Source organism: Rhynchophorus ferrugineus, unplaced genomic scaffold (assembly GCF_030347505.1).
Source record: "Rhynchophorus ferrugineus isolate W39M unplaced genomic scaffold, kcgeb_rfMv2 rfM1, whole genome shotgun sequence".
Classification (NCBI taxonomy): domain Eukaryota; kingdom Metazoa; phylum Arthropoda; class Insecta; order Coleoptera; family Curculionidae; genus Rhynchophorus; species Rhynchophorus ferrugineus.
Genome location: NW_027472580.1, coordinates 39,531,265 through 39,557,857, shown reverse-complemented (window position 1 = coordinate 39,557,857; position 26,593 = coordinate 39,531,265). Strand labels below are relative to the sequence as shown.

Sequence of the window (26,593 nt, the reverse complement as noted above, 5' to 3'; positions counted from 1 at the left end):
CAGTTACGGTTTAATGTGGGCCCTGAACCACGGTCCTCAGCATTAAGTCTACCGACTGGCGAGTGGCCAACTTTGCATTCTTGTCTAGGACAACTACAAATATTAAACAATAACAAACATAAGTTCACGACCATGCCCCAGCAGGATTCGAACCCGCGATTATCGCAACAGTAGTCGGCTAAGATATTTTATAAAGATAATAACACTCTAAATTACAAACATTCTTATTTATAAGTCTTTGAAGTTTGAATTTTTTCTTCCTTTGATAGTTTTCTGATCATTTTAATTATTTAGTTTCAACGCCAGAGCGTACAGAACAGGATAGGGAAGCTGTTCTAATTAGGTTCCGGTCCAGTAAGGACCGTCTCCGATTTCGTGCTGGTCGTCCGATGTCACGCCACTGACCCGACGACAATAGGCGAGCTCGTGCCGCATTCCAAATGCCGTCGGCGGCATGTCGTGTGGGAGATCACGTGCTGGTCATGTCACCGCGCGGCCTTTGCGACCATTGTTTGAAATTCCGGGACCGAATAGGCCTAATTATCTTGGAACGCGTGCCGATCGCCAGATATCGCAAAAACGCCGAGCAAAATGCTTCCTCAAACGTGATGATAACGGACGAAAAACTGTTATGTTCCTCTGGTATCATATTGTTCGTATCTGGACAAGATTCGAACTGGAACGTTTTGCATACGCTTTTCTATTCTTGCATTGTTGTCTTCCGGTTTCTTATTGCATCACATACTGTTTATCCCTATTCTATGTTCTTTGTGTGAATTATCTTTGTATTGATCACTGAGGATAATGTGAATACTTTAATCTATGTTTGTGTAATTTATTGTACAAGATCTTTATGGAATATTTCTTTGATTGGACAAGGGTTAGTTTAATGGGGTAATCCAGCCTAGAGATATGCATTTTAGATAATTTTTCAAGTGAAATAAAAGAAAAATAAACAATATTTTTGCTATCCAATTTTAACTAGATATTTACTAATTTCTAAAGAATACATAAAAGAAAAAATAAATGCAAAAAACTAGAGGACGATTAAGGGGGAGTTTTTAAAAAATTGATAAAATTGCCTCCATTGATAACATTATGGCCTTCCTAGAAAATTCTTAATCTAGAAAAGTGCTGTTATCGTATAAAGTAATCAAATATAACTTTTTTCTCCAAATTATGGCTGTTCGAAGAAACGAGATGTAATACCGTTTTTATTCAATATTTCAGAATTTTTTAAAAATATAAATATTAATAAAAAAATTATGAAAATTTTAATAAAATTATTCAAATCTTGTTATAGTTTTACTTTTGATGACAAAATAATATATAGAAAATGGTCACATCAAATAAGTAAATCGATTCAATAGAATACGTCAAGCCGGCTTGGTTGGCGCAGTGGTAAAAGCGACAGGACGGTTCACCTACTGTTGCGATAGTTGCGATTTCGAATATTGCTAGGGCATGGTCGTAAATTTATGGTTGTGATTGTTTAATATTAATGATTGTCCTAGGTAGGAGTACAAAATTCGACAAAGAAAATGATCCCAGTCGCGCCAGTAACCAAGCTGGGTAAGGCCGGATGTCTTCTGCGATGATATCTAAGTTGGTCACTTGCCAGTTGGTAGGCAACCGTGGTTTCGAGCCCACGTTAAAATGTAGGACTTTAATGTATTAAAAAAAGAACAATATGCCAACCGCTCTCGAAAGAACTAGTCTCAAGAAAAATACGTTTAAGGTTTCGATTTTAGATACCATATTATTAAAACAATTAATGTCCGAAAATAATTTAGGTTTTTAAATTATTTTAAGAGCATATTTATAAATATTCAAGCTTTAAAAATATATAAAAGAAAACAATCGCAATTTTTTTTGTTATGCGATAGTGGAGCGCCTCAAGTTGGAGCTAATTTTTTAACGCATTTTTCCCAAAAACATTTTTCTTGATAGGTTCAGTTATGAGATATTTCAAGTTTTGTTAAGACAGCTTAGTTGGCGCAGTAGTCAAGGCGGCAGGACCGCCCTCCTTCTGTAGCGGTAGTTGCGGGTTCGCATTCTGGGTAAATTTATGTTTGTGATTATCCCAAGGCTTGTTGCCAATTCTTCTTGAGTGCAATAGAATCCTTGTCACGCCAGTAACTAAGCTGGGATGATATCCAAGTTGGTGACTCGCCAGTCGGTAGGCTTAATGCCGAGGTTCCTGAGCCAACGTTGAACAGTAGGTTCAGTTCAGATAAACCCTCGTTGGTGAAAAGAAGTCTAAAATATATAAAAGAGGAGTTTTGTTAAAAATAGTTTACTGTAAATTTTGTATCTATTTTCATTACATAATACATGAACACTGTTATTATGGAGACTATGGAAGTAAGAACCAATGGACATATAGTCAATTCAAAATAGAAGTGACACGAGTGTCAATATATGTCTGTTTAAAGTTCTAAATTCGTTTTACAGTCAGATAATATTATTCTTGTCATTTTATTCTATTTAAAAAGAGATAGAATGCTGTTAAATAAGTTCGTACATGTAACTAAATGAGCCTGCAAAAGTTGTCCGTTGGTCAAACTTCTCAAAATTCTTCAAAATATTATAATTACGGGTTATAAACCGGCAAACGTTGTTTTAACGCTTTGTTTTAATATATTTCAAATCGCCGCAGTTTTATTGAAAATATTTTTTGCGCTTTGCAGCTGCACTTTATATTAGTACGGACAAGGTCACTAAAATGTCTCAAAAAAAAAAACAATATAACCTTAAATTCGCCAAAAGGAAACCGTGTTTATGCGAAATAGGTGATGAATCAAGATCAGCTTGGTGTTTCAGAGATCAAATATACGAAATGTATAAAACAGTAAGTAGATTCTTCAATCGAAATATAATTTAATACAATTATTTTAGAGAAAATTGTTAGTCTGGAAAGTATCCACAAAGATTCAAAAGACATACAGCTATTTCAGAGATGTAGAACATCCGTTCATACATTGTTGGATAATCTAGGATTTAAGTGGTGAGATAACCCACGAAGGAGTTTAATGGAACTTCCAGAGATTGTTTTTGAAAGAATACATTTTTTAAAAACATATATCCAAATCAAGAAAGAATTATATCAATTTATATATTTAGAAGAGCCGTGAATATTTCAGGATGGTACATTGGGTTGCTCATGGCAAGATGATAATAAATATAGTATAAATACATGGGTTCATGGAAAAAGGTAAACAGAACAACTATCGATTAGGTTTCTTTAGTCATAACATTTATATGTAGACATATAGTTCTTCATGCTGGAAACAGGAATGGTTTTATTCCTGGTGCAGAATTAGTGTTTTTCGAAGTTCCAGAGTAACTACCATGAAGAAATGAACCATAACTTGTCTTTGCAGTAGTTTGAAAATCAGCTTTTAAGAATTTGGAGGAACCATCAGTTATTGTTATGTACAATGCACCATATGTACCATATATATATATATATATATATATATATATATATATATATATATATATATATATATATATAATATCTATCATAATATATATATATATAAGGAATGGCTTAAAGCACATAAAATAAGTTTCGAGGAAATCATGTTAAAGAATGAACTATTTCAAATTATTACTCGGTAAAAATAAATGAAATATTTAATCGCATTTTATATAATTTACTTTTTTAGAATTAAGCCTGAGAAAAGATACATAGTAGATCAGATTACTGAGTGTTATGGCTACAGAGTACTATGTCTTCCCCCCTCTCACTGCATTTTTAATCCAATTGAGTTGATATGGGGTATCGTAAAGAATTATAGATATTCAGGTCGAGGAGGAAATTCACACCAGAACTGTCTGGATTTATGGAAAGAGGCATTGTCGAAAATAACACCTTCGGTTTGTATGAGCTCGATCAGACACATTGAAGAAGAAATTGACAAATGGTAGAAATCTTGAGCAAGTTTTTAATAGATTGGAAATAAACAGCTTGGTTCTTAATTTGACTAGTATTTCTGAAAGTGACTGTGATGAATAAAACTTTATGAATGTTGGTTTATGATTCAATGCTGACGATTACTAAGACAGGGGATGAAAGAGGAAATCACAAGGTCAGTGTACAATTAATATACTTTAGTTGTAGGGAATTGTATTATAGAGTGTGAAAGCCTTATGAGTATGTGTGTTATTGTTCAGAATATACATGAAAGTTTCGTTAACATGTATGAGTAGAGAAATAACACTAACTGTTTTGCAGATATGGCAAATGCATTATGGAGAATGCAGTGATTAAATGTAGTTTTATCAAGAAAGATGTATGCAGATAGTAACAGGACAAACTAAAGAGAAATCTAGTAATATCACAATGACATTACAAGGATACATTGCATCGAAAGAAACAAGAACTAAGCGGAAAACATAAATATGATCTCTAATGAAAGTAAAATACATTACTCAGATATACAACTGTTAATTAAGTGGATTAGGTCTTCGGGGGATACCACTACATACAAAAACGCGTCCAGAACCCTGCCGATACTAGTGTGGAAAAAAGTTCGATGTATATTATTATCATATATTATTAACAACTCTAACCTATAAATTATTGTGGCTGTATAATTAATTGTAGTTTTAAGTTCTTCGATAATATATGTATTAGATGTATTATAATGTTAAAATAAATTATATTTAATAGAATATTTGTTCAATTATTTTGTTTATATTAAAATTTTGTTATATGTCAGAGCGTAAATGTAGTAAAACTCAGAGTAGCTGCGGCAACATTGCGAGGTTTCCCGTGTCACTGCTATTTTGAATTGTCTATATTTATATTATAAAACTAAATATATATAAATATATATATATATATATATATATATATATATATATATATATATATATATTAATATAACTTATTTAATGATTTTTTCGCGATTGGCCAGAAATATTGAAATCGCAAGAATACTCACACCCCTTTCATAACTTGCGCTTTTACTAGAAGTTAACTTATTTTCTTATATGTAGGACATAATATTTCTATCTTTTTAATTTATTTAAATTAATTTTGAATATCTTTGAACACGGAAGGTAAGAAGATGATAGTAATACGTCCACTAATATAGGACTTTTAGTAGAGTTAAAATACTTATGGACGTATGCATTTTATATATCATAAAAAAAGATATCTGCACCAAAATATCCATTGTAACAGAAATATGAGTAAAATTAACTGTTAAATGATTAAAAGTTAATATTTATGTTATACAGTATAGTCACTATTTTCTGACAGCATCTGAAGTCTTTTTTGTGCCGATTTTTATAACTAGTGTGTCCGATGGAAGTGTTTTGCAGTAGGCCTGTGGTAAAGGGTATATTGTAAAATTATTTGGCTGTGTATCACTTAATAAAGAATATAAGAATTTCATTACTGCATCATACAACATTTACATTAGTTACTAATTTTTTATCAAAATTCGTCGTATTTTAACGTCGCGGATTTACAACAATTTCTTAAATTACGTCAGAAAGCTAGGTATGTCTCTAAATTGAATTGCGTGTCCTCAATGCCTATACATGGTATTTTATTAGCTGTAGTAAAAGCAAATACATTGTTGATTAATGAAATTAAAAGTTTTATTTAACATAACTATTACTTGTTGCTCCATAACTCTCTCAACATTGTCCATATTGTTACAAAACTGGAACAGCTGATTTTCACAAATCAGATGTGAATTTTTAGTCAGCAAGATAGTAAACAGAAACTGCTTATAATCACTTGGTGATAGATCTGGACTATAAGGTGGGTGCATCAGAACCTCCTACTAAACTCAAAAGCTTTTAGCGTTAATGATATGTATAACCAGACATTGTTTTGATGGAATACAGTTCCTGGGAAAAGTTGGCCGCCATTCATTTTACTTTTTTTCGTTTATTGAGCAATATTTAGCTCCTGGGCAATAGAAACTGTTTCTATGGTAGGAATTCGAAGCCATTTCCATAAATTTGTCAGTTAGTCAAGGATCCGAGCATCCTTTATATTAAAATTACCGTAGCGGAATCGAAGAAACCAAAGCGCTTGATTTGCTGTCTCAGGACCTGAACTCTATTCAAATTTTCAGCCGACTTATTTACGCCTTCATCTTTATTGAAGAAAAACTGTGCAATAAGTTTAAGTTCTAAGTTGGTACAAAATGATAACTTTTTAATGCCACATAGTGTAAAATCACAGTAGTATCACCACAGCGCGATAAAATTATATATAATATATATATATATATATATATATATATATATATAAAGGATTATAAATAATTAAAGGACATACAATTGTTTAATCGAACGACATAGACACATAAAAAGTGCAGGCTTGTCAATTATCCTATGCGGAAAAATGGGCACCGTAATGACGTTGTCGAGTGAAAAATTTTCATTCATATCTCCTTTAGTGAATAAAAAGCGAGTCTCAGTATGGGAATATGTGCGTGGGCCGACTATCGATAGAGGTTTTATCGTGTCCATTCTATTTTATTCGCACATAACAATATCTTGAGAAGAGTTACGTGCGAGCCTAGACTGTTATGTGACGTACCGGTACCAAGCCATGTTTTATGTATACGACATGGTTTTTTTCTTGAATTATGTAACAGCCATTCATCTGGTCCTTTTTTATTGATTGTTACATCGCGAGCAATAATTATCCATCAAAATAAAATTCAAGCATATATGTTTATTCTATTTAATCAAATATCTTTTACTTTGTTTGGGTAGTACAAGTGACCTATCTTCTATACGATAACACATTTGGTATGATTACATATTTCAAATTTAGTAGATGGCGTAACTAATGAACAGTACTAACTCTTAATAATATAACTTTAACATAACTTGAAGTACGAAGAAGAAAACATACCATGAAGAGATATCTTCTGTAAAATTAATACTACTGATATTATCGAAAGAAGTGTAGACAAAATATTTGCTTAAAAACGTTTAACTTGAATATTTGCTTCATTTTTCTCACTAAATTGTAACAGGCGAGAAAAATTAGGCTATATTAATAATTCTGATCTCAATGGAGAAATATGGACAAATAGGCTAACCATTACGATCTGCAAGAGTTATTGGCTATTGGTTTGGTAGTTTTTGAAAGTGTATGAGCCAATAGATCTTGTAATATGATTAAAATTAATTGTTTGTGAATGAGTCAAGGCAACAGTAAATTAATTGAAAAGATAATTTATCTATTGTTTGGAAGCAATTTTGCACTGGATTTATATTTGATCTACGCTAGGGTAATGTGAACAGTATTGGATTACCTTATAGGCAACTCTTGGGGGGCATCATTACTAAAGAAATTTGGCTAGCACATGAAAATAGTCAGTAGTACTTAGGAGCTTCGGATGGGGTGGGTGGAACTTGTAAAACGACTAGTTGCAAGTGGCACCGATATTTCGTCATTAGAAGATATATACAAGGTACTTCAGAAGAGGTGTTCGAAAACCATAGCTTTAACCATTGATGATTTTCGACAAACAGACTTTTTGATTTAGGAAGCGCAATTTTCAAATACCTGTATATATGAAATTTTTTTAATGTTTTAGAGACAAGTATGAAACTTTAATAGCATTTTGTTTTAATCTCAATATTTTCATAATATTAATAATTGAAAAATTTAAATTGATTTTTATTGATTTCACTGGTCATAAACTGAGTATTAAGATCATTTTAAAGATACCAAGGAAACGTGTTCATCGTTAAAATCTGATGAAACATTCCATCGATTAAACAGTTGTATAATAAGGTTGGTATTAAGATCAATAAGGTTTTTTTTTATTTCAAAATATTGTTTATTTATTATTTCGATTATGGACTAATTGGTACGTCAATGGTTTTATATAATGGGATTGTATATTTAAGCATTTATTTGCATGTTGATGTTTTAATCAATTTTATTAAAACAACCGTTGTTTTATATTCAAATAAGACTGCGGGCCAGACGCACACAACAGTGACGACAACAACCGGAGGAGATGTATTTGGAAAATGGCCAAACGGAAATAAAGTGTGGCTAATAAAATCGGCTGGGCTCTTATTTTAACGGTTTTACGAGTATCGATACAGTGCAGGTGTCTTCGGCCGTAATTTTATCATAAAATGTAATGCGAAATTTAAGGCTTCGCAGATTACCATGTGGCATAGATGTCTTAAACATCTTGGAGATATTGAGAAATTTTGTTGCAGCTTCTGCTTTTTTTTTTATTCTGTAAAGTATATTAAACATTTTAATACTCGTCGTATCCGAATATATGATTTTATTTAAATTATTAATCATAGTTTGGTTTGGTCAATAGTTTGCAATTGGAGCTGACTGCGGGTTTTAAGATATTAAACTTTCGCACATATTCGCAGAAGTAGCTGGATCGAATCCCTCTCAGGGTATAGAGAGTTTTAACTTATTTATGATTGTGCTTATTTTTAAACTAATTTTTGATATTTCGTTTGAATCTTGTTATTTAGTACTTGTTGTTTTAGTAGGTGGATGGTGTACAGTCGGAATGAACTGAATTCCTTTTATAATCTTTTCGGCGATTGAGTTTGTGGATTCCGAGACTAATGGCACCCCAGTTTTTCAATGTATTTGATTGTTTTTGACATACCGTGGGTCATTCAGAATCAACATCTTATTTTGGAACACTTTTTTTTATCTTCGTAGGTTTGTCGCATCGAGATAATACTTGTGAACCATATAGAAAAACGTAACATACTATGGCCTGACGTACAAGGGCTTTAATTGAGACTGGTTGTTTAATTGATAGGAGAGGAGACAGGAGATACAGGAGAGGGAACAGGGCTTTTGTTACACCATAACCCTTCGCGGTGGCTTGTTAAATGGTAAAAATTTGGGTTGGGATTTTTGTGAATTAATTTACAGATTACAAAATTTGACCCATTTGAATGTCAGATCTGAATGGTCTTTTAGTTTGTGGACAAGGCATTTTGTATGGACGATTGAGAGTGTAGAACGATTTTTATAACTGATTTGTGTGTAAATATAAAACTATAATTAACATTCCTCTTATCTGTTTATTTTGTATTATTTTCTATTTCTTTTAGTATTATTACCGTTTCTCGTAGTATCAGTTTCATTCATTATAGAGTTTTGTCGTACATTTTCAGTCTTTTTAAGTTCAGTGTCTTCTTTTTTTCAGTGTTGTACTTGTATTTTTTTGATAACATCTTTTTTAGATATGCTTAGTATAATCTTAATTATAAATTATTTTATTACTACATTTCATTTGTACTTATTCACAAGCAAAACGAGTGCGATATAAATACATCAGAATATATTCTTCACTTATAAAATTATAATAATATATACTATAAGTTATGCTATAGTTTAAACTAAAGGTTTATTACACTTTATATAAGTTCGTAAGGTTTGGTTCGCTTCAATATTCTGATATCTTGCGCGTTGTCCAGTAGTTGCATTGCTTCTACGTTAGTATGATTTAGTAATCTTCTTTCGTGTTTTGAGACAAAATCATGGATAATTTCGCAAATCTATTTGATTTGCAGATCATCGTGCAGTCTTCATTGATTACGTAGCGATAGGCATTGGTAATTAATAGAAACATTTTGTTTTGACAGCGTTGGATGACTAGTTGACTTGAATTTTTAGTGCAACCCCATAGGTTCAAATTGGTTTTATGATTGTTTGATAAATCAATATCTTTGATTTTAGTAGAGAGTATCTTCCAACTAACCAGCATAGTTGTTTTATTTTAGTTCTAATGTGTTTTACTTCTTGTCTAACATGTTGTACTTTTATTTACGTTCACTATTTTGTTTGCTTGCTGTGCTTTTATTTCATGTTTTTTGTTCTTACGTCATTTGACATTTGTATATGTTTAAAGCTAAATGATTTTATAATTTTCTATTACTAGGGTAACTATTTATATGTTCTGACTTAACAATAATAAATAAATACTGATCAAAATGAATTTATCAATTTTCTAAATATTTTCAGTGAAAATACACTTCAAACGTATGCATTATTACCAATTTCGTAGCCCATTTTATTCTATTAAAGTTTTTATTACATTAGCCGCTTTTTTCTCTTTTCAATCTGTCGAATATAATTGGCTATGTAATTTCTAAATTCAGGACTAAATCAGGACTGTACGTCGAATAATTGCTTGGTGTAAACCGATGTGTGGCCATGTGCTTGTTTTGTAATAAACAATGATTAGCCGTTTTTTCCACTTATTTTCAGAATTTCTCGGAAGACAAGACACATTTTGAGTATTTGTCAGAATATTTGGGATTTTGCATTATATGATTATGAACAGCATAGAAGTAGTGCTGGAGCATTTATACTCTAGTACACTGTGATAGTCTAAGGTCTTGATAATCCTTCATAATCCACGTTAAAAGTTTAAAAAAATGGTCGCACACAAATGTTCGCGAATTATTAACAACACAAATCGTTTTCAAATTACAAAATTTTATGAAGACAGTTATAGTCAACAATGCTAAGTGTCCAATAACACATCTGAAAATATGGCGACTGACAATACGACACCACTGCCAAGGCCAAAAATATAAATAGTAAACCTCGTAATCTATATAGTTAAATGACAAATAGTTTTGATTTTAATATTTTTATTTGAACTACTTCTACTTTAATGCAAATAAGAAATTTAAAAGTGGAGTAGTAAGTATTTATCTGGTTTAGAACTGTTCTAAGTTGCAGTAAACGATCAAGAATGAATGAAAAGTGAATTTTACAAACTGATAAATCTATAAATTCAGATTATTATGGCGGACCTGGATGTAAACATTTGTGAGAAAAACGTGTGTGAGTGTGAGTTAAAGCTCAAATAACCATACTAAAAAGCAATTTATAAACGAATTGTTACAATACCTATTACTATAGATTCTGATTTTTGGATATTTTAGGAATGTGTTTCAAAGCAATAATCGTGTTTTCTAAATATTAGAGAATATTAATGATTTAACTGATATTTGTTTAATATGATAAAGTTAGTATATATATTTAAACATTATCTTTAGGTTTAGTATAATCCAATAAACTGGTATTAGTGACGAAATTATTAAAAAATTGGTTGAATTTAATTTTAATCACATAAAATCAAAATAATGGTTTTATGTGCGCGTGCTATTGTTGGCGGAACAACCGTTAACAGGAACACGGTAACAACTCATATTAATCTCCCATAATAAACTTGCCTCAATGTGTCAATTTAATAGTGCATTTAATTCCAGTCGTATTTACGATGAAGGCGGGCGAATCGACCTCATCCTCCAGTCACGTAATCAAGCGATTCTAACTTCTTCGATTCTGGTTACTCCCGAGTCTCGGCCTTTAATCCACGCAACTATTTGAAAAAGTTAGGTATACATATAACATATATATGCAGTTAAAATTGATGCGCGGTCATCCGCACACATTTACGAACTAGTACTCATTCGACGAGTTTGTCTTGTTGGTTTTTTTCGTGTGCTGCTCTCGTTCACATTTTCTGATTTATTATAAAACGGAGCTGGGTATTGCGAGAAGCACGTTGGAGATACCTAGTTCATAATTAGGATGATATCGCGGAAAAAAGTTCAACCAGAATACATACAAGAACTGGTTCAGAAGATGTGCATCGAGAATTAAAATTAGCCCGACTTGTGTGATGGGCTCATCGATTCGTTAAAATGTCGTTGTAATTGGATTGTTTTTAAATGGGAGGAAAAAATGACCAGTTTTTATTCTAATGTATCGTAAAGTTGATATAAGTGAAGATTGGGTGTATTAATTGTATTTGAAGGGATATATTACTGCAAAAAGGAAAAATAGTGGTTTCAGTTATTTCTTTAGGAAATATATTTGTAGGTATTGTAAAAAAAATAACAACAATCATTAAATAGAAATGGAAATGGAACCTTATCATTAAAAAATGATCTCGACCGTCGATAAAAAGCAGATCAAGTCAGACTGAAAATTAAAGAACTGCACTGACTTACATGATTTAAAAATCAAAGTGATTGGTTTGTTATCAAACCTAGTATTCCAGTATAACCTAGTAAAACTAGTAATAGCGTTGCCAATATAAAGTTCTTCAATTACTTATTCTTATAAAGACCACAAGATCAGCTTGAAATCAAATGGATTTACGAGGTCATTCAAGATTTCACCTTACTGGACAACATAAAGGAATCGGAAGAATGAAGCACACCAAACTACCACCACCAAACTTTATTAACTTTAGCTTAAATAATTTTATTTATTTTGAATTTGGAAAATACACATTTATCATTCTCGCCTAGCTTGTTTATTAATAGAAGTATAACAGACCAAGAGTAATAACGTAATATTATGAATTTAAATTTTACTAAGCATACTCAGTATAAAATATAAATAAAAAACAAACTAAAAACACAAATTATGATTTTATTATTATTGATAAAACGTGTTTTGGTTCAAAAGATTTACTAGGTTTGTCACCAAATAATTGTAAATGTTTGAAATAATTGACTAGGAGTTGTTCAAAAGCAAATTCAGAGCATGTTTTACATGTTGAAGTGGACTGAAGTGCAGGAACGGAAATGCTTTTTTGCATCGCATAGTAAGTGACGAGATGAGAAATTGATAGAGAATTATAAAGCTAAGCGAAAAACATTGTGGGTTCTTTCGACAATATATGAATGTTGTTGGAAAAACTGGCATCAGTTGTGCGTCGGTAATTTAAAGCTTACCGGGTGAATCTCAAATTGAATATACAATAATCTTAAAATTATCGATTTTTTTTATATTTTTTTATTGTTTTATGTTAATATCGATATACCGACTAAAAATATCAATATGTTTTCGGCATACCTAATCCTATTGAAATTTCTTTATTTAGATATTCAATATTATTTACGGCGATTGGGCAGCATAAAGGATCTTCGTCAGGACGTTTTTTCAATATTACGTCTAACATTTTTGGAACAACTAAATAAAAGATGGATAAAATTTGTTTGTTGGCATTTGAGGTCGCTCCTTAATCGGTTTTGCGATATCATTAAAGGATTTACGTAACCCGTCGCTTCCAATGCAACATTGTTGAAATAAAATAGCACTCTGTACTTTAGATAAATTTAGTTGAAATTCTGTTATTTCCCAAAGTATATTGGGAATTCTTTCTTCATTCGATATAAAATATATTCGATGATTTTCTGAACACCAATGTTTATACCCAAATTTTCATGGATTTTAGACTTTCTGTAGTGATTTTCTAAGCTTTAGTATTCTTAAATTCTAGTAGTTCACGGTTGAGTAATCGAGATACTTAACTACTCCCAGGGGATTGTCTTCGGTGGCCGAACTCTTAGAACTGAAAGCTTCTGCTTAAACCTCGCTAGACCAGATTCGCTAGAGATGTTTCTGCAGCGCCAAGACTTCTAAAATCTAATAGCTCACGGCTAGTAATATATATATATATATATTTCATTTATATATTTTCAGTAACTTCAGTAAGCATGTTCAGGCCCTACAACTTCAAGTGGGATGTTTCTAAACGTATTTCAGGAAACTAGGGTGAGAGGACGGTGTCAACTTTAGAATAACCAAATTACAGGAAGTTTGTTCTAGTCTTAATTTGTGATAAACATATACTTTTACATTAATATATTTTGTTTCAAAGAATTGATTGGTTAGTTGGTACCAAATGCTGGATATATCGAAATGTTAACAATAGTGACGCTCTGTTCGTATTTTAATCCATAAACAGTGGTCAGTATTTGACAAACAAATACGTGAAAGCAAATATCGATTTATGGTTATGATGGAATTACCAGCGCTGTATCAGTTGCACGACACCACATAAATCAATATCAGATGATCAGATGGGATTAATGCAATATATCAATATTTTAAAAAGTATTGATTTATAACAGTGAGTTATATCTTATCAAGTGATTGTATATTCTCAGAAATTACAAAAACTTATTAAAGATATTTATGACTTGTGTGTGATATGAACCCGCGATTTTTTAAGGGTTCATCATTTTGACCACTGCGCTACCAAATTCTTAACTGTAATTTCTATTCAATTAACTCTAAACCGTTTAATATGTGCCTTATTCAAATTACAGTGTTATATTAAGCATCCTTTGAATATAGATAATATTTACGCAAAATTCGAGAATAAATATTCAGATATTCAGAATGCGTCTTTTTTTCGTGTAGTACTTCCATATTAATTTAAAATTTCCAAGGCGATGTAGACTTTCCGGGAAATATCTTAGTAAAATCACTCTAAATGCTTACGAATATTACAGCTTTCAAGACGTTACATGAATTTTCATCATCGCGTATCATCTTTAAAACATTAGAAGGGTTATTAAAATATCATTTGGCATGGCGGGCAGAATTTTAAAATATTCTCTGTATGTCATTGACTCTCATCTATATTTAATTTTCATTTTTTAATGACTTTTTACGTAAACTACTCTTTACTTATTTATATGACCAATATACTTCAGGTATATAAATTATTTTTGTATTAAAGTTTCATTTTGGTTTAAACAAGATGTTGGGGTTGTTAAACATTTTGGAAAATTATTAGTTCTTAATACTCATAGTAGTCCCAGTTAGTGGTATCATAAAATAAGAAATCTGTTGACAAAATAAGTCGGTAACACTGGTGTTTAATATACAAAAGTCTAAAATGCTACAACTGACATAATGTCCAAATCAATGGTCTGGTAATAATGCTGCTCAAGATGCTTTAATTAATTACTTTTAATAAATATAGTATTTGTAATTACATTTGATTAAATGTATATTAGCATAAATTAAAAAAAAAGAAGATATATATTTCAGGACAAATTATTAGTATCACAATTCTTACTTTTATTAGTTACCGCGGAAACATTTACGGGCGAATTGATACACTTAAGTCTGGAATTGAAGAATAATATGATTATAGAAGTAAAAATACGTTGAAGCCATTACATATTTTAATGCAGATTTTCGGTAACACCTTACAATATCTGTGAAAGTATGTATGATAACTCTTATATGTAGAACCATAATATGATTCTGATTACTACTTGCTTTAAACGATGGATCAAGGAATATCTAATTAATATTATTGTTGTTCAGGCATTCATATAAATGAAGTTATCAAAAATTGAAAGATTAAAAAATGAAACATTATTCCAACATATTATTATCCTGCTTGATAGATGAACAATAGTTGAAATAAAATAGAAAGCTCAATATGGATGACGACAGTAGAATAATTACAAAAATATTGTATTGATAAAACTAAAAATTAATATAATGAATTATTTTTGAAAATGTATGAATTTTTATAATCAGGCTCAGATTGATTACTTGTTTGATTGAATATAAATCAATCGAGATAGTTACATTAGTGTTCAGTAATGGCGGAAAAATATGGATATATGAATACTATAATATAAATACAAAATTATTACATATAAAAAAATAATTGATACCTCTTCGAATTTTGGAAAAATATAGATATATTTCTATCTATTTTATAAATATATATGAATGTGTATTAATGTTGTTTATGATTAGGATGCAAACGTCAAATGGTTTTGTGTGAGCTTTTTGTTCCTTGTCTGAATCGCAGGTTTTTTGATCATTTGATCACTTTATCTGCATTTATACAGGATTATATGCCAACTGTGCCCTTTAGTAGTTCTTATATAATACGAGATATGTTATTTTGCTGATCAACGCTCATTGTTTACTTTTTAACTCTATATTGGCGTTATATGATCCTGGTGAGTGTTTTGGAAAATAATAGAAAATTGCAACATAATATATTTTAAAAATTTTAAAAATAGAAAACATTTTTCATCGACAATTTTTGACAGAAGCCGGTAATTGATTAATACTACCAGTTTTAGAATATTGGTATTGGAAGTTTTTTTAAAACATATTATTATATATAGCATTGAGAACTATCGACTGAAACCAGTCGAAACAGTTGATAGTCGCAAAACAGTCGAAATAGTCGATAGTCAAAAAAACTAGCGACTGAAAATAGTAATTACTCTTTTTAGTCAAATGCACGGTTCGACGTTTTTTTCAATTCGTGATGTCAGACGATGTACGTATCCTTTCCTGTATAAATTGTGATACAGGAATGGACGGAGATAATTGCTTTTGATAGTTAAGTTTACATGTGGTTATATTTCCTACGGTAGTATAAGCGAGATGGAGATGTATACATTCCTTCACAAACTAACTTTAAAAGAGAAGAAAAACATAACTACTGAATACTATTATAATAATTATATATAACATGCAATTTATGATTTAATTTTAAATGAAATAGAATTACATTTATATTTGAATGTTCTGTTGATCTGTAAAAAGGAATGGAATTTTTCTATTCAATGGAATATTACCCTACAAATGTTTTAATGTATTTTAATGTGTTAATTGCTATTTTTAAATAATATACTATAGTAAATATAGACAATACAATAGATCTTGAACAAAACCTAAAAACTAAAGATGTATAGTAACCACAAAGACTATGAAAATGAAACATATACCTAATCATAAAAAAAACTAATCAATGACATAATTAAAAATAATCTGAATGAAATGATATAAATACTTTATTTATTATTGAACGGAAATATTTTTTAACAAAAATCGGGAGAGTAGTCGAAATATTACTTATTATTGCCATAAAAACAGTTTCATATTACAGCCATAAAACGTATTCTACTATTTATCATACAATATTTAAACTTTTTACCCTATTACATTAACAATCTTGAAAAATATCGTACCAAAATGCTATAATATTAATATACAATATATTGTTATTTACAAGCAAACTAACAAAACTATCATAAAACTACATATATTAAATATATGTAAGCTATAATATATAATCTATGTAAGCTTAAATTGGGTACATTTTTGTCAAGGTCGCGACTAGGACGACAGAGCCAGAACGTTAAAAATCAGTCGAATGAAACAAGTAGGAGCAAAAATAGTAACTAAAAGTATGACTGAAACAGACCATAGTAAAAAGTAGTCAATTGCTAAACAGTCGATAGTCAATTTCAGTCCTCAACAGTTCTATAGTTCCCAACACTAATTATATAAAATGTATTGTAATTATGTCAAATTATACTGGACTTACCGTTTACTGTAGATCAGTCATTCAAAATATCTGAAAATAAAAAGACATGTTTTTAGTTTTCAATAATAAATAATGAATACTTATATATACTAATCCTTTGTAGAAATATTATATTGCTTCACCTAATGATTTTAACTCTTAGGTGTTAACGAATGACGCCAGTATGGCAGAACATAACAATGATTAATAGATGTTCAGGCCACATTCCATCGGATACCACCACGTGCTACCTGATATTATGTGTAAATTGCATAACACCATGTATAGCGAAAAAAATGAGGCTGTGTTAGTAAATCTTTCTGGCATAAATTTCTTTTAATTGCTAAACGCTACGATATTTAGTAGCAGATATGTTCCAGTTTTATATCCGATATATATTTCTATGAATGTAATTTGATGAGGAATGGGGCAATATCGATGCCGTAAAAATAATTGAACGTATGGGATATCGATGCTACATCGGCCGTAAAATAATTCTGTTCCCCCGTTTTGTTAAATCGCGTTTATTGTTTGAGTGGTTTACGTTACATGTTAATATATACAGTTCTTCGAAATAACATTGAGAGAATTAACTCTTTGTGCAAAATATTTTATGATGGTTTGGAGAAAATTAGTATTGGATTTTAAGTTTTTTTCAGGGAAATTTATCCACATACATTTCAAACACCATTCAATGAAATGTGATGTTTTGATAGGTTGATTTTTTGGGCTTTTTTTGGTAAAACCATAATTTCATCTGGGGTTCTGGGTGAAATACTGAAACAAGTGGTTTTAAAACAAGAAATAAGGTTGATAAATTACAGCAACGTGGAGGTAATACAGCTATTGGACACGCAGGAAATCAGAAGATTGAAGCGAACCAAACCACAAGAATTTGTTTAGTGCATAAGTGTATTCTTAACGTTAAAGTAGTTTAGTTTAATGACCTTACAAAGTCCAAATGTGGCCGAATTAAATTAGAATTTTGGTTTAGTTGTGGTTACGTTGTAAAGTTTGTTGTTGCCGGTTTTAGAGAATTTTGCACACATTTGACAACCAGACAAATTTCATACGGTCTAATTTTAATAGAATTTTGAGTTTTTTTTTGTGAATTAGGTAATTGTTTAGATTCATAACCGGACTCAGTAAGTGGCGCTGAGATAGGGCTCCAGGTTTTTAAAACTCTTTTAAAAATTTGTCGATTATAAGAATATATCATATTAAAATCACTAATTGGATGTTATTGTGATCACATCGTAGTATTTGTTTTATTATACATTTTTCCATAGAAATAAGAGACCGATATTCAGGCAGGACCACGTCTGTTAGGTGTGTTAGTATTTTTATAATATATTAACAATAAAATTTATATGATCAGCAGAACATAATTAATTTTAAAATTATATATTAATAATAAAACTAGAAATTACTATAACTTTAATGCATAAATATTATCATTAGTTTCTCAATAAGTAGGCCATAATTAAAATATCTCGCAAATTCAATCTAATTGGGCTTGTTCTGCTTAAAAACAGGAATAATTATTTTTTAATAAAATAGTCCTAAAACTATAGAACTGCTATGTTTTTTTTAATATACATGCGTTTATATAAGAAAAGGTAGTAAGGCAATACTTATTTAAAAAATTTTTAGATGATATATCATAAAATTACATAATAAAAAATGTGCATCTAAAATTCTGTAAATTCTGCATCTATATTTCTGTCCTTTTATGAATATCATGGAACCCTATCTCTGGACAATACACATAACAGGTCAATTGAAAAGTTCCCGGCCTACCATAATAAAATATATTTTTTGGCAAAATTTGTGTTTTTTAATCACTATTTTACTACACTGATTTTAGCAACGCTTCAACTTTTCTATACCATAATTGTATTACGCTTTTTTCTTTGATTCAAAATAGGCCTCACTTTCGGCGATCACCTCTTCATTCGAAGAAAATTTATTCCCAGCGAGCATTCTTTTGAGATCTGAGAACAGGAAATAATAGCTGGGGGCCAGATCTGGAGAATATGGTGGATGAGGAAGCAATTCGAAGCCCAATTCATGGATTCCTGCCATCGGTTTCACTGACTTGTGACACGGTGTATTGTGTTGGTGAAGCAGCACATTATTTTTCTTCAAAAGCGGGCGTTTTTCGGAGATTTCGTCCTTCAAACGATCCAATAACGCTATGTAATAGTCGTTGTTGATGGTCCTTCCCTTTTCAAGGTAGTCAATAAAAATTATTCCATGGGCATCCCAAAATACAGACGCCATAACCTTGCCAGATGTCTGTTGCGTTTTCCCACGCTTTGGAGCAGGTTCATCGTATTCAGTCCACTCGGATGAGTGTCGATTGGATTTCGGAGTGAAATGGTGGAGCCATGATTCATCCGTTGTCACATATCGATGCAAAAACTCGTGTTTATTACGTTTGATCATCTTCAAACACTGCTCCGAATCATCAACTCGTTGTTGTTTTTGGTCAAAAGTAAGCTCCCGCAGCACCCACTTTGCACAGAGCTTTCTCATACCCAAGTTCAGTACACGTTTAATTGATATCTTTCAAATGTCTGCTATTTCATTCAATTTCAATTTACGGTCATTCAAAATCATTTTGCGGATTTTTTAAATGTTTTCGTCGGTAACAACCTCTTGACGTCCACTGCGTTCACGGTCTTTGGTGCTCATTTCACCACGTCTAAACTTAGCAGATCATTACTAGATGATTGATTTTATGGGACAGTGTCCTGAAACTCGGTATCAAGCCAAGTTTTTGCTTGAACTGTATTTTTTCCCTCAAAAAGGAATATTTTATCAACACGCGAAAATCCTTTTTATCCCAATTTTTTTACAATAATAAAAGTTGATTCACTCAAAATGCTATAATTCACACACTAATGATCCGACAGCTGTCAAATTTATACAGGCATCTTATGAGATTTAGGAATAACTAAAAAAACATATGGATTTAATTCTAGTAGGGCCATCTAAGGCCGGAGACTTTTCAATTACCGATTACCTTTTACATAGATATGGTGGGTAGGCATGGAGACGAGTAGTGGCAATGATCCTGTTGATATCGCTGTAGTTATTTTCTTCAGGAGGGAAATATTACATCGTGCTACTGGTACGTCACTGGTAGTTCCATAATGTTCATAGGGAAATGTTACTCACTGAGAAGTATTTTTTTGAAAAATAAGTTATCGTTCTTGGTCGTTGAAAAATAAATGTCCAAAATAATTAATTCTGTAACGTCAGTAATTTCAGTATGATCAAGTCTTCTGATATAATATCCCAACTACTTGTCAAATATTAATATTGCACAGGATATTCTAATAGAATACTTTTAATACTAGTATTTACAATTACAGATGATTAAATATTTTTTTATTATATACTGATTATGTTTTAAATAGAAATAAAATAGGCTTTTTAGTTATTTTAAATGTTCGTAAATAATTTATAGAAACAAGAACTTATATATCGCTCTCATTTAATTCATAGCTGTCCAAACTATCCGACGTTTCCAACACTATATAGTATAACATTACCACTTATCTTGCTCTGGGGACGTATTAATCTGAAGGAGATCTGAATCCCAAGTGGTCAGGTTAAACACAGAGAAAAAAACCATCTTAGATAAAAACATATTTATTATCTCCGCGGCATCAGAACGACGGAAAAAAAAAGAAGAAACCTCCGGATAAATTATGGATGTAATAAAGAGAGGGCAGATAAGCCATCTGCCGACGAATAATTAGACTATCTTCACATGTCACCTGGTAATTGCCTACCAGGTAGCAATTACTTGCCTGGCTGTCACTCTGCTTCTGGTATTACTGCCAACGTATTTAAGTTACAGTAGTTTTCGTTCTGTTCAGGTGCCATCTTGAGAATTTCTCGAAATTCAACGGTTTTGAATAAAAGCGGCGTCGTCATTAATAGCCTCGATGGACGTCAAATAAATTAGATGTCTACCATTGATGCTTTCTGATTTTCGCACGCGGAGCATTATCCATAAATATCAAGTGAACTGAGAAATATCTAGAAGTACTGCAGATTAACAGGAATTGATAATATCCAATGTTGTAATGTTAATGAGCTTGTATAATGAATACACGTATTAGGTTACAAACTACGTTGGGAGCTTTTATATCGTGAATTATTATAAGAGCGATTTCGCAACATCACTATTTCGAATCAATACGATAACTAATTAATTTTTCAATTTGATTCTACAGGGAAATGTATTTTTATAGAAAATTTAAAATTACTAGAGATCGAAATTTACGACTACATTTAGTTAAGTTAGTTATGTTATTAGTATAGTTAATTCTATTAATTACTGTTATAAAAGAATCCAGTAAAATACTGGTATGAAGTTGATATATATTCGATCCCAACTACTGACTAGCCCTAATATTGTTTTAATTTATTGATTATTGTATATAAACATGCTTTGTAATACTATTTTTCTACAATAGGGGTGTATTAAATACTTTTGTAAAATATCTTCTTCAAATATTGACAATATATGGTTACTTTTATATCATATTCCCATTATTTCCCATAATTCCCTACTATGGCACTAAAAATTATGATAAAAGTACTATAATTAAGATTATTTTTAAAACTGTAATGACTTAATGTAAAAAAATGGCAGCAAATCTAATAATATATTTTTTATTTTTTTATTTTTTCAGCAGTTTCTCAAATTTCTTCCTGTAAGCCAATATATTTATTTCAGGGAATTACAGGTACTTCCTTTCACCAATTTTGTTTTGTATTTGTATTCCACATGTGAACAAACTCACCTACAAATGGGAATGACAATACTATAATCTTTTTATCTCATCGTTAATATTCTTTGTAACACTTACTTTTATATACCTCTTTATATACAAATTCATATATTTATTACCTATAATATTCGGTACTGAAACTTGATAATGCATTAAAACTATTAAAATCTACAGGAAGATCTTAATAACTCTAGTACTATTATATACTATATCGACTACTATAAGTTCATAAGCGAATATATATTTTTTCAGCTGTTCTGTGGTTTTCATAACTTAAATTCGACATTCTTAAAATTTAATATGGATTGATTAATGCTTATATTATGAATCTGAAAAATCTGCTTGCGAAAATCTAAATATCTTGTGAACACAATACAAACAATTTTTGCTTTCTCAAACTTTGTTACTGTACGTTAGGATGCAATTTTGGAATGTCATGTTTCGCAGCTGAATATACCTTCTGATAGGGATGTCGAAAAAAAAAATTTTTGGCCGATTTATTTCTATCCGAGATATTGATATTTATTTGGGCCGACATTTTTTGATATTTCTCTCAAAAGAGATCGATAGTTGTAAATTAGAGTATCGAACTTTTAGTTGCCAAGTAAAATACCATTATTTAAAACCTAAGATTCTTAAAGGAGGGTATCGAACATTTGTTTTGGTTTTTCTCCCCCTTGGTCATAAAGTGAACTTTCAATAAGACTGAAGCGGGAAGCATGTATCGAACTTTTCAAAAATTCATAAATTTTGCGTGTTTTGGTATCGACATTCTACGATATATCGATATTTTGCTTCATAGACGACACCCCTACCTTCCAGTAAAGTACATGCATATAATTTTTTAATCCAACAAAAATTAAACTTTATATTATCATATTATTCTTAATAGATTTATATACCAACTCTCCATTCATTTTTAATACTTCCCACAATACAGGAATACCCAAAAATAATTGAAAAACAGCATGGCATAAATTTAAATAACACCGTTTAATAATATGATTCACCGTGTAAAAGTTGGAAAAGACAGCGCCTCCACCAGGTTCAATGAAAATAGAGCATAAAATATTTGTTTATAGATTTTGTGTCATCGATTTGACGGCTGTTCCTGGTTTCTATAGGTGCAATTGGTTTTGTCGGAATTTAATTTATAGCACATATTTCACAAACATTTTAGGTCTAAAAATTCCTCTTCAGTATAAGCTTTAATCATGCCAAATTTCACGCCACCAGGTGCTCTGGTTTTGTTGAAGAAGGGAGGCAATATTTTTGTTAACCGATTAATATATAGAGATATATTTTGCTTTACATAGTTCGCATTTTCCAAGTTTTTTTAGGCGTCGATGTTCTATATTCTGTGGTCTATGAAGTTAAGGCATTCGATATTCAATTTATACAATTTTGATGTTGGTGTCTAGGCAGTAGCATGTTAAGTTTCGAAATTTCGAAAACTCTGCAATGTTGAAATTGTTGTTATATAATTCTCGTTCATTTCTTACATAGAGTTGGTATTCAAAAGATTTTTAAAGCAAGGTTTTTTTTATTTAAAATGCACACATATTAGAATTGATTATTAGCTATAACTGTAAATTAAATTAATAATTGTAGTCAATTTGCCCTCGTATTTTTCTTATAGCCCATATCTCAGATTTCAGACCTAAACTTAATTTAGCACTCCACATAATTTTAAAACACGACATAGTATTCAACGTAAATTAGCTATATTTGATTAAAGGGTTTTTGTCTCTTCAACCTCTGCTTAAGTCCACTTTGTCGAGCAGTTATAGTACTTCGACGTTTTTATGTTCATGCAATCTTTCTATTCATAGATTTTGTTATGTAATTTCTTCACTGACCATTGCTACACTTGGATCTTTGTGGATGTCTTTATTTTTAGTATACCATGGACAACAATGCTGTAAAAAGTTTTGTTTTGGTAAATTTGGATCATGTTAATATTAAATTTATTTGTACAATCCCATAATTGCACACCGTAGATCCAGATTTGTTTATGTTATTGTTAAGATTTGTGCAAGATTTCTTATATAATAATAACTTGTGATTGTGAAATGTTAATTCTAGTTATCGTGCAGGCAACTACTACATTTTTAAGCTGTACATTTTTGGAAATGGTAATAATTGATGAGATCTTTTGTTTGCCATAGATAAGTGTAGATGGTACTATTACATTACAAGTTATTATGGTTTAAGAGATGTTCTCTCAACATAAACATTTACACATTTGTTCCAATAGCCACGGCTAGAAACACTATTATCAATATCAGTCCAGCTTCGGTGGTTTTACATCCAAAACTGCGATATTTCTATATATGTTTTAGTAAACTGAGAGTTAGAAAATGCTTCTTCAACTTCAGAGTTTCCATTTAAAAAGTGTTCAAGAATAGGAAGTAGTGACAAACACTATATGACGTATCGTATATTAATCAGTTGATAGTTTTGATGAGAACGAAATACGATTTTGTGCTTTAAAAATTCCCTATACGTCGACACATTTGCTTCAATAAAATTCATGGAAAATATTCTATTCTATTTTATTTCATGAAATTCGTTTTCCATACTTCAATATGTGTATATGGAAAACTGTAATGCCAGCCAGTGTATAAAATATTATTTGATAATCTGGGTATATAATGTTACCAACTTCTTGACTCGCTATAGAGTCTTTTAGAAATGTAAGATGTATGAAGGTTAGCATTCTGTTTTGATAATGGGTCATGTGAGTCTCATTCTTTGCGCATAGTTTCCTGAAATCTCCAGCTTGAGTCAAATTAATACTCTTACTTAATAAGATGCTTAAGACTTCTCTCTGGATTTGTTTAAGATATTCTATATCTGTTCATTGATTAAACGGATATTTTGTACTCTTGCAACGATTGTTGGTTTTTAAACACTTTTTAGAGATTCTTCCCGTGGATGGTTTTCAAGAAAATATCAAAATTAGTTGTATACGTTCAAAAATCATTTATAGACATCGTTTTGATATTACATCTTCCAAAACTAAGAATCTTATTATAACATAATATTTATTTTTTCTAGAAAAAAAAATCAATGTATTAAAATGTAGCTGTAAATACCAATGAGTTGATGGATTCATATGAAACATCAGATTTTTGTAGGAACAAATCTGTTTAGGTCAATAGAAATTTAAATGTCGCGAATTGAGATTTAAAAAATGAGTTTTCAATATCAAATTATTATTATCGATTATTTCTCAAAGTGGCTTTGTTTTTTTTTGAAACATTCTTGCGTCTTGGATAGTAAAAGAAAAATGTTTATGTTATTCTATCTAATTCTTAAACATAAATTCGTTTAAATTATGTTACTTATATGCTATAAAATAATGTTCTTCAATTAAATCGTTCTTGTAGAATATAATTCCGTGTAAAAGCAACACTATTCACAGACCGAAGTATTAATGGACTAACGTCAAAGTGGGCAGATAAAATGAAGTAAAATAAGTAAATGTCTGATGTTAAAGTATAAAATTAGAGTTTTATTCGTTTTCTTACCTGTTCAGTTAGTGTACCACTACTAGAACAGGACTAACGTACGTGGGATATTTGCGATTGGCGATTAGCTCATCAATGGAATGCGATCAATTTCTGACAAAGGTTTTCTTTTTCACCTTATTTGGGTAAAGATATTCTAATGTCCTGTTCGAAAGCTAGATTTCTGCATCGCTTTAATAGAGCTTGATGGCCAATTTACATTTATAATGCGAACTAATGTGGGTTTTAATAGTTAAGCTTAATGTCCAATTTTGCTCATCTAAAATATTGGATATTAAGGCGCTAATAAATGGTACTCTAATGTGGTTTATGATGCTTTTTGCATTTAGTTAATCTAAAATAATGTTATGTATTTTATTTCAATATATGATTATATTTCTTTTTAAAAATATTAATTATTTCTGCAAAATATGTTATATATGTATTTTTGTATGCATTTTGATCCGCGAACACAAAAGTATATTATGATTTGGGCTGTGGACTGACTTCCAACTGATCAGTTGGTAGTAGTTAAAATAATATTGTAAATAGATAAATAGGTTTAGGTAGGTATTAAGCTAAATTGGGTGTGTGAAAATAAAATAAGTGTAGTAGAATAATGTAAGAATGGTTAAATAAGGTTTTTGTTTATTTTTATTTAGTTATAACGACGATTATTATGTAACTATTTTATTCATAAACGTTTTTTTTTGTTTTAAATTTGATTACTTTTTACTTTTTAGTGACTTCCTTACTCCTATCCTTATTTTTTGAAATCGGTTCAATTTTTTGGTTAAATATATTTTACTTTACTCTGTTAGATATTTACTCAATAAATTACTCAGTTATTTATTAAGTATTACATTAGGTAGGCCAAGTAAATGTGCAGCCTGTATGAGAAAAAATAGTAATAAAGAAACAATGATTGAAAATAAGGAACGCTTCAGGCCCCGTGGTCCGCTACCTAGTCTAGGTAATCTAACAGATGTTTTAACCAAACTAGAACAGCAAAAAGTTGTTGGCTCTGTTGGGGATCGAACCCGCGACCGCGACCGCTTTTATATTTAGATTTTCTGACAATCGCAGTGGTAAAAATTCATGGGTTAGTCCAGGAGAA

General features: G+C 30.6%; 1 long non-coding RNA gene across 1 annotated transcript; it reads left to right on the top strand.

Moving 5' to 3' along the window:
• The first annotated feature begins 3,805 nt into the window (after positions 1 to 3,805).
• On the top strand, positions 3,806 to 4,680 carry LOC143193849 (uncharacterized). Its single transcript, XR_013005114.1, has 2 exons — positions 3,806 to 4,094; positions 4,241 to 4,680. It is a non-coding gene; the product is annotated as an uncharacterized LOC143193849 (long non-coding RNA).
• Positions 4,681 to 26,593: the final 21,913 nt, after the last annotated feature.